Source organism: Schistocerca serialis, chromosome 8, assembly GCF_023864345.2.
Source record: "Schistocerca serialis cubense isolate TAMUIC-IGC-003099 chromosome 8, iqSchSeri2.2, whole genome shotgun sequence".
Taxonomy (NCBI): Eukaryota; Metazoa; Arthropoda; class Insecta; order Orthoptera; family Acrididae; genus Schistocerca; species Schistocerca serialis.
This window is the reverse complement of record NC_064645.1, coordinates 529,015,348-529,028,404: the sequence shown is the minus strand read 5'-3', so window position 1 is coordinate 529,028,404 and position 13,057 is coordinate 529,015,348. Positions and strand designations below refer to the sequence as shown.

The 13,057-nt window shown below is 38.6% G+C and overlaps 1 pseudogene; it reads left to right on the top strand.

Annotated features, from left to right (window-relative positions):
* Positions 1–12,373: 12,373 nt before the first annotated feature.
* LOC126417835 (5S ribosomal RNA) lies at positions 12,374–12,491 on the top strand (annotated as a pseudogene).
* Positions 12,492–13,057: the final 566 nt, after the last annotated feature.

Here is a 13,057-nt window from a genome sequence, read left to right as displayed (position 1 = left end):
ATATGAATCATGTTTTAAAACGGAAAACTGAATTTGATTGGCAAGACAATAAGATATTACAAAGGGAACGAAGTGTAAATGTGTCACAGCTGAAAAAATGAGTAAAATCACCATTAAGCAAAAAACTGCAGCTAACACAAAGTGTCGGATAACAGACGAAAACTGTTTATTTAAAATGGGAGAATATACATGATACGAGTAAACAACAAATTTATGTCCGTGGCTTCATAGCAAAAACGTAAAACGCACTTTACTGTATTGTGAATGTCCGCTGGAGAGCAATGCACAGCAAAATTGACATTTGTCTTATTTATCTCAGTTACTTCAAGGTAAAATGAAACACACATTATTGAAGTAAAGTGTATGGTGGCTCAGTGACGCAATGTTATACTAAAAGCAAGCTTTGAATACTGATTTCACGGCACACGAGACTGACATTTATTGCAGCACGTATACAGCAGACATAGAGGTAGCACTTTGTTGTGAATCCTTTGTCGGGAGAAAGAAAGCCGCAGGAGGTGTTCAGCCTCGCAGCTGCTAGTACACCAGACCGTCTGTGTACAAGACGTGACCCACCTCTCATCGAGATCCGTAGTCCTCTCGAAGACGGCTTGTGTGGGCACTCTTTTCTTGTTGCTAGGCATGCCAAGTTATGCCCTTAATAGTAATAATAAATGTTCCGCGGCAGGTTCCCGTGCCAGGGTGGCACTTCATGAGCTCTTCTGCGTACTACCCTTGGCAGTAGCGAACCTTGCCCAGCCTCCGCGACGCCCCGCGCCATCCGCCACCATCGCTCTGAGCTGTCGCAGGAGTAATCGGCCCCCGGCTCCCCGTACGTAAGAAGCGCTGAGCGTCGCCTATGCTGGACTTCCGTCTGCAGCCTCGCCTTGCGATATCAGAGCTGGACTCACAAATGAGACACGAGATAGATTTATGCAGATACCTTCGATGGGAAAAGACAGATAGAAAAGATTAAGCAAAAACTAAAGTAACCTAGTGATTGACGAGAAAAGGATTACAGTACATTGTTCTAGAAACTCTACAACTTGGGCAGTAAAATAGCTGTATCTAATTACTGCGAAACGGTGTAAGACTGTCTATACCTAAACCTGTACTAAACTTCATTAACTTTACAACTGAGAAAAATTACGTTCAGTCTATGTACCGTGATGCGGTGTGAAATAAGGAATTACTACACTCAATTTACAATGAGAAAAAAAAAGTTTCAAAGTCAACTCAGAATTGTATATTTAATTGATTATATATTTATACAGCAATTGAGTGAGTCAGAACGTCTCCTATTTCTATAAAGGAACATGTCCTGGTAATTATGGAGTAGGGAACAGGGATATCCAATGTTTTTATTAACTACCAAAAACAATCTGACATAAAAATTGACAGATGTCAGTAAGGCTGTATTTGACCATAACTTTAACAAAACAACTCTAGTTAAGACACGTTATTTAAGACCCTTTCAATTCCAATACTTTAATAATACGTGTGAAATAGCAGAGCACACACATCGTCAATTTTAAGTCAAATACTTAGAACATATTTATTAAAACGTAACTTGGACAAACTTGCAAGTTACTAGACTAGAGAACCTTGCAGAGCGAACCACGAAATTATTCAAATGGCCATTAGCTTGTAAGATGGGCTTTTAGGGCATAGAAAGTTACAACTCTGTACAATGCTAAATGTGTAAAACAGAAGTAAGGTCCAAGCTTGTACGGCATAAGTCTAACCACGAACGGTGGATACACCTGAGGGAATTAATGCTTGAATTCAAACCAAGAAGTGGCTCCGTTTGCAACCCCACATCGAGTAGGCCACCGAAATGTAAACCCAGCAAACACTACCGAAGAGGAACACAAGAGCTCAGGTGAAGTCCATCGCCCGTATGACAAACTTGTAATCTAAAGGGAAGCTCTGCGCCTTGGTTGCCCGCAGCCTCAGCTCACTGAAACACAGACCACACCCGACAATAGGAGGCCAAAGAAACTTTTCTTAACTTTAACAGTCAATATTGACCAGTAAATTGACACCATAAAATCAAGGCAAAAACAACACCTAGTTTCACTTGAAAGACCTTTCTTTAAGTGAAACAGTACCTGATAAACAAACGCTAACAGTGGGAACTGATTCGCTCACGAAAACCGACGCTCACTAGAATTTAATGACACATACTATCCACCTTAAGTGGGCCTGCAAAGCTCAACACGGTAACCTTTAGAAATAAAAACTCAGATTACCCGCAGAGGATATATTGACACGGATTAACCGATATCGTAATCAAATTAAACACTAGCTAATAATAGCTAATGAACTAACTTTCTGCAAATACATCAATATCATGCGAAAGTAGAGCACACGCTTAGTAAGAGGCATCAAATGAAATCTAACACACATAACATCAAGCGTCCGGAAACGTCTTACTATACCAAGAGCGATCACAATCACAGTTAACTAAGTGCTGTTAGTAATTAGAGTACTTAACTGGGTGTCTTGATACTGCGAGAATTTTGCAAAGGTGTCACTCCATCACTTCGCAAGACCTTAACAGCTTGTCCCTCCAAGGAAGCGGGCACATCCACAGTTCCCGAGGCTGACGGAGAATGCACAGTGCCGGCCAACTCCCGCCGCCTCCAGTATAACCACGCGATAACCGCCGCCCGGCCTCAGGCACGCCGTCTTCGCTTCTGCCCACCAGCCAATCGCCGACTCGAGCCGGCACCCCCTATAGAGGAAAGCCTGCGCGCGCGCTGAGTGACGTCACGCACAGAGACTGGTGCCCGTGCCGGCAGGCCGTTTGGCCACATCAATAGACTGCAAAGCGATCCGGACGACGAAACTTCGTAAAGAAATGTGATATACCTCTCTCGTGAATTACAAGATTTCCTTTCTTAAATGACCCAGATATTTTGTCTGTAACTTATTTCTGCATAACTTTTAGCCCCAACGTAACAAGTGGCTGTAATAATTTTCACTATCTGAGGCAGCAAAACTCCCAAATGAATGGAACCATTTCATTGTAGCTCATTTTATTTTAAAGTTGCTTTAATGGGGATTGTCACGACTTGTTTGATGACAGTCTGGTTAGCCGTTCAAAGATCGTCGACTATACAAAGTGAAAGTGTTTGCCACCAGTGTGCTCTTTTCCAGTACCATTCCTAAACTGTAAGTGCTGCAGTACAAATTGTAAATCTGGAAAAGACCTACCAAAACGTCTGCAACAGTGTATATTTATCATTTAGGGCTGACCACCTTTCACCATTCATCCGTTTTGTAGTTTCTGTGGAAGACGACTTTTAATGACAAAACATTTGATTGAAAGCCAACAGCGAAAGATTCTGGTACGCTCTCTCGGACTTTCTATCAGTTTTTTTGTTAATTATTGCATCATTTTGACGCAGGTCTAATGGTGTGGACGGCATTTTGCAACGTAGCACACTGGTGGCTAACATTCTACGGACATTGTTCACTGTTATTGCCGCTACTTATTCGGTATGTTGCAAAATCTATTTAAAAACCTGGTCGAATGAGATACTTGTGAATTAAAAAAAAGAAACACGAAAATCGGGCAAACAGTGGTCGAATTATAACAGCACCCCAAATAGAGGGGCACTGGTAATAAGCAGTTGTATGAGACGTTTCAAAAACCAACAATTCCATGAGAGAAATATTCTGCATATGTTTTAGTCCACCATTAAGAAACCTTGTATTCACGCGTATTTAAATTTAAAGAAATTTCTCTTACTAATAGATTTTAAATGAAATGCCGTTCTAATGAATGATATGATATCTCTTCTGAGTTTGTGCACCTTTCCCTAAGAATCTTTCTTTCCCTTAAGAAAATCTCACTGGCTCAAGATGAATATGTAATGGTATTGCCAGAAAGTTTGGTAGGCCAATACAGATTTCATTGAATTCTCTTTTATCCGTAAGTTAACTAAACTTCAAACTATGTATTGAAATTATATCAGGTCTCAAAATACAGACCACCAGATTAGAATTTCCCTGCTCTAAACTGAACACCTTTGAAGAAAAAATGTTTCTTTACTAAGAAATACATACTTTTGGAACAAACTGTTTGCATTAATTACATGTAAATAAATGTCAACGTAGAAGTAAGCTTTCAACCCATCTGTTGAGAAGTTTTATGAAGTGATGTGACCTGTGATGAAATAATTGTGAAAAATAAACACTTACCTATATTTGGCGTCAGATTTGGGCTGCACTCACCAGTGCTTAGATACTTCATCCTTCTGTAAGTTGGGGGAAAGGGGAGGGGGGAGTGGTTCAGCTCTATTTAGTTGCAATACATTAACAGATAATCATTCCAAAATATATATACTGGTAAACTATTAGAAACAGTTTAATTGTTAATAAGTGGAACACAAGTCGCATTCACTGACCATGCTGATATGAATGAATGCAAATGTAAGTAGAGAAATTCTGTGTATGAATGAATTTATTTATTTCTTTTATTCATCTTCATTGTACTATTGTTGTCAATAATCACTAAAACATGGAATGAGAAAAATTTTGGATTATAGTGGTTCACAATAGAAAATTATAGATCTACAACATGAATACTATGTAGGTACAAAATAATTAAGACCTATGGACACCAAATCAAAACATTAACAATAAGCACAATCTTGAGACGGAAGTTTCATAATTTTAGGAGTAATAATGATCATTTTTGAACAAAATTAATTAATAAATTGCTATTTTATAATCTCCAGCGTAGTATTGGAAGGTCTTTAAGTAACTGGGACACTAAGAAAATGCAAATAAAACATTGCACCATAAAGTTTTCTGTAGGAAGAATTCATATGAAAGCTGTGTAGTAGAAAAATGGCAATGCATGTAGACATTATATTAGGTCACCCTGTAAATTACAAGTAATTACCATGTGTAAGTGTATGTTTTGTGGCAAAAATGTGTCAAGTGATGTTGGAATATGATTAGTAATGCTTAAGTTGGAGTTGGACACATTAATTAGATTAGGTGAGTGAAATGCAACTGTGATTGGCTTAAGTTTTTTGAATATTCTTTTATAAACAAAAATACTCAAAATGCTAACAAAAGGACATATCTGACAGTCCACCTCAAATTTTTCCTTCTAAGTAAAGATGAGCCAGCAAGAAGGCACTTGATGGCACAGAGCAAGCAGCAATTTAAAGAGCTCAGTCGTTAGTCATCCTGAGGATTAGTGGATTAGTGGCACACAATAGTGCTTGTAATAGAAGTGAGAGGGGTTCCACAGTTACATTACTATTAAATGATGAGATCTGCCAATCTTCATACACAAAGAAAGCTATTAAAATACTGCAAAGCCCTTCCCTACGAGCTTCTCGATGTCTAATGGTAGTAAAATATTCACAAACATGATCGACAGAAAAAATGATGAGAGAACAACAGTTATAACAGCTGCAGAAAAAAGTAGTAAACTCAGATGGAAAAAGAGGCAGTTGTCACAGCGTGCACATCTGCACTCACAACAATCACATTAGTAGAAGACAAAGGAACACTACATGAAATCAGAATTTCTCTACTTAAGGAATGCATATATGCTATAGTAGCTTCTTCAACAGTAACAATTAATGTATCATTACAAATTGGCAGATTTATCAGACACACCACAAGCTAAAGTAATAATTTCAGTATACAAAGAAAAGTGTAGCAGTGCATGTAGAAAACTATAGACCAATTTTGCTCTTGTCTTCCATTTCTAGAAGAATGGGATCTATCACCAAAACGGATACCCCTGGTTTCCAAAAAAAAAAGTGGATTCTGCTATAGCACAGTTTGTGTAAGTTGTTGTCAAAATAATACAGGAAGGTGATCAATATGGCATTGTCTTGGCTTTGTCAAAGGCATATTGGGCCATATAAATTTATTACACAAATTAGAAATACTATCAATAAGACGTGCAGGAAAGAAGTTGTTTTTAGGTTTCACATACTACAAAGATTACTATGGGTCCTCTCTGCCTGCCACAGTACCTCCCTTCCGTTCCCTCCCCCTCCCTATATGTATTATTCACGACCCAAACTTCAACTGAGAAAGAATTAGTGTATGATTCTTTATATTCAAGATTAATATTTTCGACAAAAATTTCAAGGTAGGCTATCACTGTTGATAGCTGTTAGAAACTGTATGTTAAAATATTTATATAAACTCTCAGCCATAAGTTGCAGTTTGCTAAGTTTTATTGCTTGACTAGTTTCAGATTAACCTAGGTAGTTCAGCTTAAGAGGCATTTGTTGATGTGGCAATATTACTGATTAAAGGTTTTGTATTAATGATTTAAAGGAATATAAGACAAAGGTTTCAAAAATATGTCATAAGATTTTGCAGTTTTCACTGAGTGTTTTTTGAATTTTCTTTCCATTAACATTTTTACAGTGGTTAATTAAAAATATGTTCACACCATCCCAAACAACACTTCATTATTGCCTGGGATGAATGTCCATTGCAGCATAGCCCATAAAACAATAAAAAGTCATTTTCTTGCGGAGTAGTAAGTGCTACTGCACAGGCAATAGCACGTTGATTCTTACAGGTAACAAAATCTCTTTCATGTTCTTTGAGAAGTTTGCATAGACAAGCATATTTAAAATAGCGTCTGATGGGTATTTTATTACCCCATGGTCAAGTCTTTGTATGAAACTAAAATGTTCGTTTATTGGCAACTCCTTTTCAAATACAATTTCATTAAGACAACTCTCACACTTCAGCTTCTTAATTACTGCATGAGCACAGTAGCCTACAATGAAAGTTAAAGACGTTGCAACATCTTTCACTTAAAGAACATCGCCTACATTTCTATTGACTTCTATGTTTAATGTGTCTGTTTCTTCAACTTCAGAAAACAAAATATTTTATGGCCCCTACTGTGATACAGCTATAGGAAGGAGAACAGAAAATTAAGTACATTACACTTTGAGTTCTAAGCTTCTTTTCTGCTTCATAGAGTTGTGTCACTGAAACATTTGATTAGGAACCTGCAAGCTGTCTATACTTTCCAAAACGCCGCTGAAGCACATCTGTTTGAAGCTTGGCTGTGAGTAAATAGCTCCTACCTAACTCTTCGGTACAACATCGAGCAATTTCTACAATGGCATATGTTGTATGCTGAACAGCATACTCACCTTGTGTTTCCCTTTAAACATTAATTTCACATTCATGACATCAAATTATTTCGTTATTATTTGAATGTATTCCGCTATGGTTGGTGCATGTCTCTAATCGAATTTGTCACTAGCTACCACATGGCCCTCCGACACATGTCGATTGAATATCTGCAACACTAGTTTCATGGTCTGTTTTTCTAACGATGTAGGGCAAAGCGATTTGAGAGACAATGAGTGACAATATTTTACTAAAGAACTGGAATCTATATCTATATCACAAATTAATTTCAGCGTTTTAAAAGGAGCTACAGAAAGCTTATATTCTTCCACTTCTTTTCTAACTGGAATGAGGATAAAACATACCTTTACCATCACTTTCTTGCTTCAACCATACATTTCTTATGCATTTAACAATGTGTATGACATCAGTTAAAAAGAAAAGTGGGCGATTAGGATCAGATGTATGTTTAAAAACTATATAAACAGCTTTATCCACAGAAAACATGGACATAGTTTTGCTATTGATTTTGTTGTTCTCAGTTACCACACAAAAACCATATAGCCTAATAGTTCAAGGCAATTTATTATGGCCAGTAGCACATCAAATAATACATTAGATGAAATGATTTTCACCAGTAAAATGTGAACAGCATGCCTGTGCACACACTTGACACTCCGCATCATAAATACAAACGCTGAATTGGCAGTATGTTTCAAATTACATGAGATGCCCAAAACGCTATGTCCTTTATATTCCAAATAAGAATTTAGATGAATTTCATCTACACTCAAAACAACATCGACATAACCGCTGTTCAAGTATTGGAATTTCTGTCTTGCATACGACAGGAAACTACTTCCCCCTAGCATTTCGTGAGATGGATTCACAATAAATTTGCTGCAGATCCTACGCAGAGTGCTCGGATGTGGCATTTTCGTTAATGAACTGCTACGTAAAAATTTATAAACATGAGACGAAATCGAAAATAGCAAACAACACAGCATCATAAATGTAGAACTAAACCTATGATTAAATTTCTTGACATTTATGAGACTAACTTGCTGATATATATAAAGTCTACCATCACCTTTTCACTCTCCTGTTCACTGTCTTTCAGCACCACAGACTGTCCTACACTGTCTCTACAATACTATCTATATAAATTTCTGAGTGCCCACAATCTGTCTCTGAAAACTCCTGCAGTACACTGACAGGTTCGTGGATATTGGTTACAACTACAGGAAAAAATCTTTTTCCTAATGTCTTAATTTGTACATCTTTCTTAAAAAATGAATCATTTAAATTTCCATTTACAAGTTTTCTTGTTATTTTCAAAAAAACACAAAAATTACTGTTTTTTCCAATCACACTCCACTCATCGGGCAATTCCACTTCCTTAGTACGTAACATCAACTCTTCTGAAGAACTGAAGCTGAAAGTATTTTCATAGCCCTGTTGTGACGCTAAACTATGTAGTAACACTGCAGCTAACTGCTCATTTTCAAGCCTCTGATTTTCTCCTCTGGCACTCCATGTCTTCTTTCTTCCTTTGAAAGGTGGGAAGAACACTTTGGGAGCAGTGATGGAACTGCATCTGGTCTCAAACGTTGTTTTCGAAGGGGGCACTTAATAACTGACCAGTCCTTTCACCCAGAAATTTATGTTTCCCAAATAACATCATCCTTGTGGAAGTGAACATGACATACCTGTAATTAAAAATGAATAAAAAATGAAAAAGGTCCTTACAAATGAATGTGATGAAAATAATAATAGTGTGAAAACAATTTATATATATAAAGTTAGTTTCTAGTTCTAAAATACAAATAGACTCCCAACTGAAATGCAGAGGAATACTAAAATGATAAATGTGGCCATGACACAGTACCTCCATAAAGTAGTAACACTACAATATCACAACACATGCAGTCACACATCATGGCAACAAGCTCTTCAACAGATGGTGAAATGAAGAAAGTATTTGCCCCATCAATAATTACAAACGTTGACTAATGTTTGTGGCATAATTTAATATAAGTGATATTTTTTTAAAAATAATTTAGCCTTTAAGCTCATATATTCACTAGAGGGGTGGGATTTTTGCTTAATCTCTTGCTCTATTGCCCCTGCCCCCCCCCCCCCTATCCCCCACATACACACATACGAAAACACACCCCTAGGATACACGAAAACAACAGAATAATTCAAAGTAATTCTCAGACTGTGTATCCTGTAGAAGTATGAAATACTTAACGGTAGTGCTTTTTATGAGGTAATCACTGTTTTGCTTTTGTATTTCAGCTGCTATTATATATTATCCTTAATCGCGTTTATTATTATTATACCACCAACCAGTTTCAACCCGACGTAGGGGTCATCTTCTGAGCGTTTATAGTGTGAAATTATAGATATCCGTCAGAAAGACTCCATTATACAACAGCTAAAATTACGTAAATTTAAAATATTACCTGACTTTACGTAATTTTAGCTGTTGTATAATGGAATCTTTCTGACGGATATCTATAATTTCAGAGTGTAAACGCCCAGAAGATGTCCCCTACGTCGGATTGAAACCCGTTGGCGGTATAATAATAATAAATGCGATTAACACTGTTTTTGAATTATTGATTAATTATACTAATCGCTGCTTCATATCCACAACCATGATGTCCAAAAATGCTATTGTCTCTTGGATATATCAGTTCATAAGTTATACAGTATAAAAACTGACAATATAATCAGCTAATGCATTGCCCGTTATGTACTACCCATTAGGCTAAACATGAGGACACAATTGATTTCAAGTACTTTAGTTGTGTATCTATAAGACAGCTGTGTAGGGCACTGGCATGTATCTGAAATTCCAGACCCAGAAAGCAAGAATCTGTAAAATACACAAGTATTTTAAATTTTTTTTTGCATGTTTTCACAGTTTTTCCCTTTGCATTTTGTGATGGCTTATTAATCCATTCATATTCTCATATATTTCTCCTTTCTATGGTCTTAAAGCAATATATTTATTTGTGCATTGTAAAGTCGAAAGCTTACTATATTCACTAATACCAACATTCGTTGAAGTGAACTTCCAATTCCCATCAATAATTTATTAAATACAAGTTACTGAGACACTGCTTTTACTTAATTTTCAATTTCTGGGTACACCACATCCCTTGTTTTTGAATAGGCTACTTCCTGAAGACTTTTACAGTGGAACGAAACAGAACTAAACACTAGAACCAGAATACATCGAAAGTCGTCTTTATCTTATATGCATGTACTTAATCACAAACCGACTTTTATTCCTAGCAACAAACAGTACAAACAGTAAGTATAAAGCTGTACTGAGATATTTAAGTACTTAAGTATGACTGTGTGTGGGCTATACTGCTTGAACCTGCAGAATACAGAATTCATATAACCTAAACCAACTAAACTGTTGAATCGCCAGGACAAGGAAACGAAGCACTGTCTTCTTCGGCACTTAAAATCTGATATATTAGTCAAAATGTCGCTGACCTTCCACACTGCGTAAGTTCCAATTCGTTGTTAGCACACTTAACTTCTTTTAAGAAATAAACAAAACAAATACTCACTCTTTAACTTGAAGAAGGAGTAAAGTTATCTCTGTGGATACTTGACAACCATTTCTTCCTCGTTGCTTCATCCTCCGGAAATTTAAACACAGTTGCTTTTGGGCCACCGTCGTAAGTTCCTCTACAATTTGTTACAGGGCATCAAAACGGCATTTTGCAGGCAACGAAATTTTCACAGGCAAGAAAAACAGATCACCTGTTTAGTGTACAGAAAGTAAACATCGAAATCACGTACACTACCGCAGGGAAACCATTCACTATAACAGTAAACTGACGCGAAACTCGCCGCACTGACTGTTCACAAGCACTGTTCCATGAAACTGTTGAAGAAGGTACTAGGTGTGTAGCCATCTTGTGACGTCACGCACTACGTGGACAGGCTTTCTTTTACATGGGGTGCTGCTCGAGCACCGCCACCTTGCGTTCTGAAAGCCTTGTTTTTTTCTTTTTTCTAGCCTCAGCAGCCTGTCTAATGTTCTTCACCGCTAAGTCCATGATAACTTGGAGCCGTAGCGTCCACTCTTCCAGACAGGAAACTGCCTCTTTGATTTTACTAGGCGTTTCCTTGTATTTCAGTACCGATATCTGGGGTAGCATGATCGATGTGTGCGGAAGTTTGTTGAGTATGTCCTGAAACGACTTGAGATGTGTGTTCCACGTTTTGTGACTGCTGCGACAGTATATCTTACAAGTTCCCTTATCAAGCATTCCGCTGGGATACAGCTCGGTTGGCACACTGAAATGAATGTCGGCTTTACTTTCGAGAGAAAATGCGAGCTATCGTCTGAAACTATCCGCTTCCCCGGACCTTCTTCTCGCAAAAAGTTGTTAGCTAAAGCCTTCGCCACAGATTTTCCATTTGCCATCCTCAGTAGTGTAAAGGAGACAAACTTGGACGTTAGTTCCATAGCCATCAGTACATAAAGAAAGCCTGACCTAGAACGGATTACTGGCCCGTACAAGTTGACAGTGGCGATGCCACACAGTTCTGTGGGCTGTACTGAGTGGAAAGGTGCAGCGTACGTCACTGGGGCTGGTTTGGTTCGCTGGCATGGTCCGTGTACTCTAACGATACGGCGTGGTCGTCTGAGCATGTTGTTAAAGTAGCATGTCTCATGGTGTTTTTTGAAGCTCTTACTATGTGCTGAAGATCCCGTAACTCAACTGTATGTATCGTACCAATTTGTGCATGAGTACATCTGGAATTGCGAGTTGTCACCGTGTATCGTCTGGACGATGTATTTTAAAGAGAATGCCGTCTCACTAAGTAGAAATGATGAATCGCCGAATTGTCTCGATCGTCCCACTTTTGTTTAACGTCTATCAACACCTAATCTCTGTCCTGCTTGTGTGCAATGTTCCTGAGGCAGGCTCTCACAGCATTTTCTCCAGCTGCCTCTTTTAGATATAAGAAGTTGAAGTTTTTTCATCATCACCATCTTCTGCACGTACTAATCCTACGGGTACACCTGAGAGGGCATCTGCAATGATGTTTTTGTCGCTGGGAATGTACTCCACTGTAAATCGGAATTCTTAGAGGTAGAATGTCCACCGTGTCAGTCTCTTGTGAGATAGCTTAACGGTCTTTAAGTATTGGAAAGCTCGGTGGTCGGTAAACAATCTTGTCGTTCGACCAATAGGGCAACGGCCTTGCCGCAGTGGATACACCGGTTCCCGTGAGATCACCGAAGTTAAGCGCTGACGGGCGTGGTCGGCACATGGATGGGTGACCATCCGCGCCGCCATGCGCTGTTGCAATTTTTCGTGGTGCACTCAGCCTCGTGATGCCAATTGAGGAGCTGCTCGACTGATTAGTTGCGGCTTCGGTCAAGAATACCATCGTAACAACGGGGAGAGCGGTTTGCTGACCTCACGCCCCTCCTATCCGCATCCTCCATTGAGGATGACACGGCGGTCGGATGGTCCCAGTAGGCCACTCGTTGCCTGAAGACGGGTTGCTCTCGACCAACAGGGTAATACTAGAGTTTGGTAAACCCACACACAATTGCGAGCGCCAAAAATTCCGTGAGAGTGTAATTTCTTTCACAGAGCGTGAGCACCCTGTCTGGGAAAGAAATCATTTTCCAAGAGGATGGATCGGTGATGTCTATGGTTTGAACAGAATGACATCCAAACCAAAGAATGAACTGTCAGTCATGACACAAAATCTAGCGACAGGTCGGGGTGTGCAAGAATCGGTGCCATGACTAATGCCATGGAGCATTTTTCTAGTCAGGGCACGAAGACGTGGCTTGGAAATAAAGATCAGATTTTTTTTTTAAGATTGTGGTAAGTTCGTATGGGACCAAAATAGTGAGGTCATA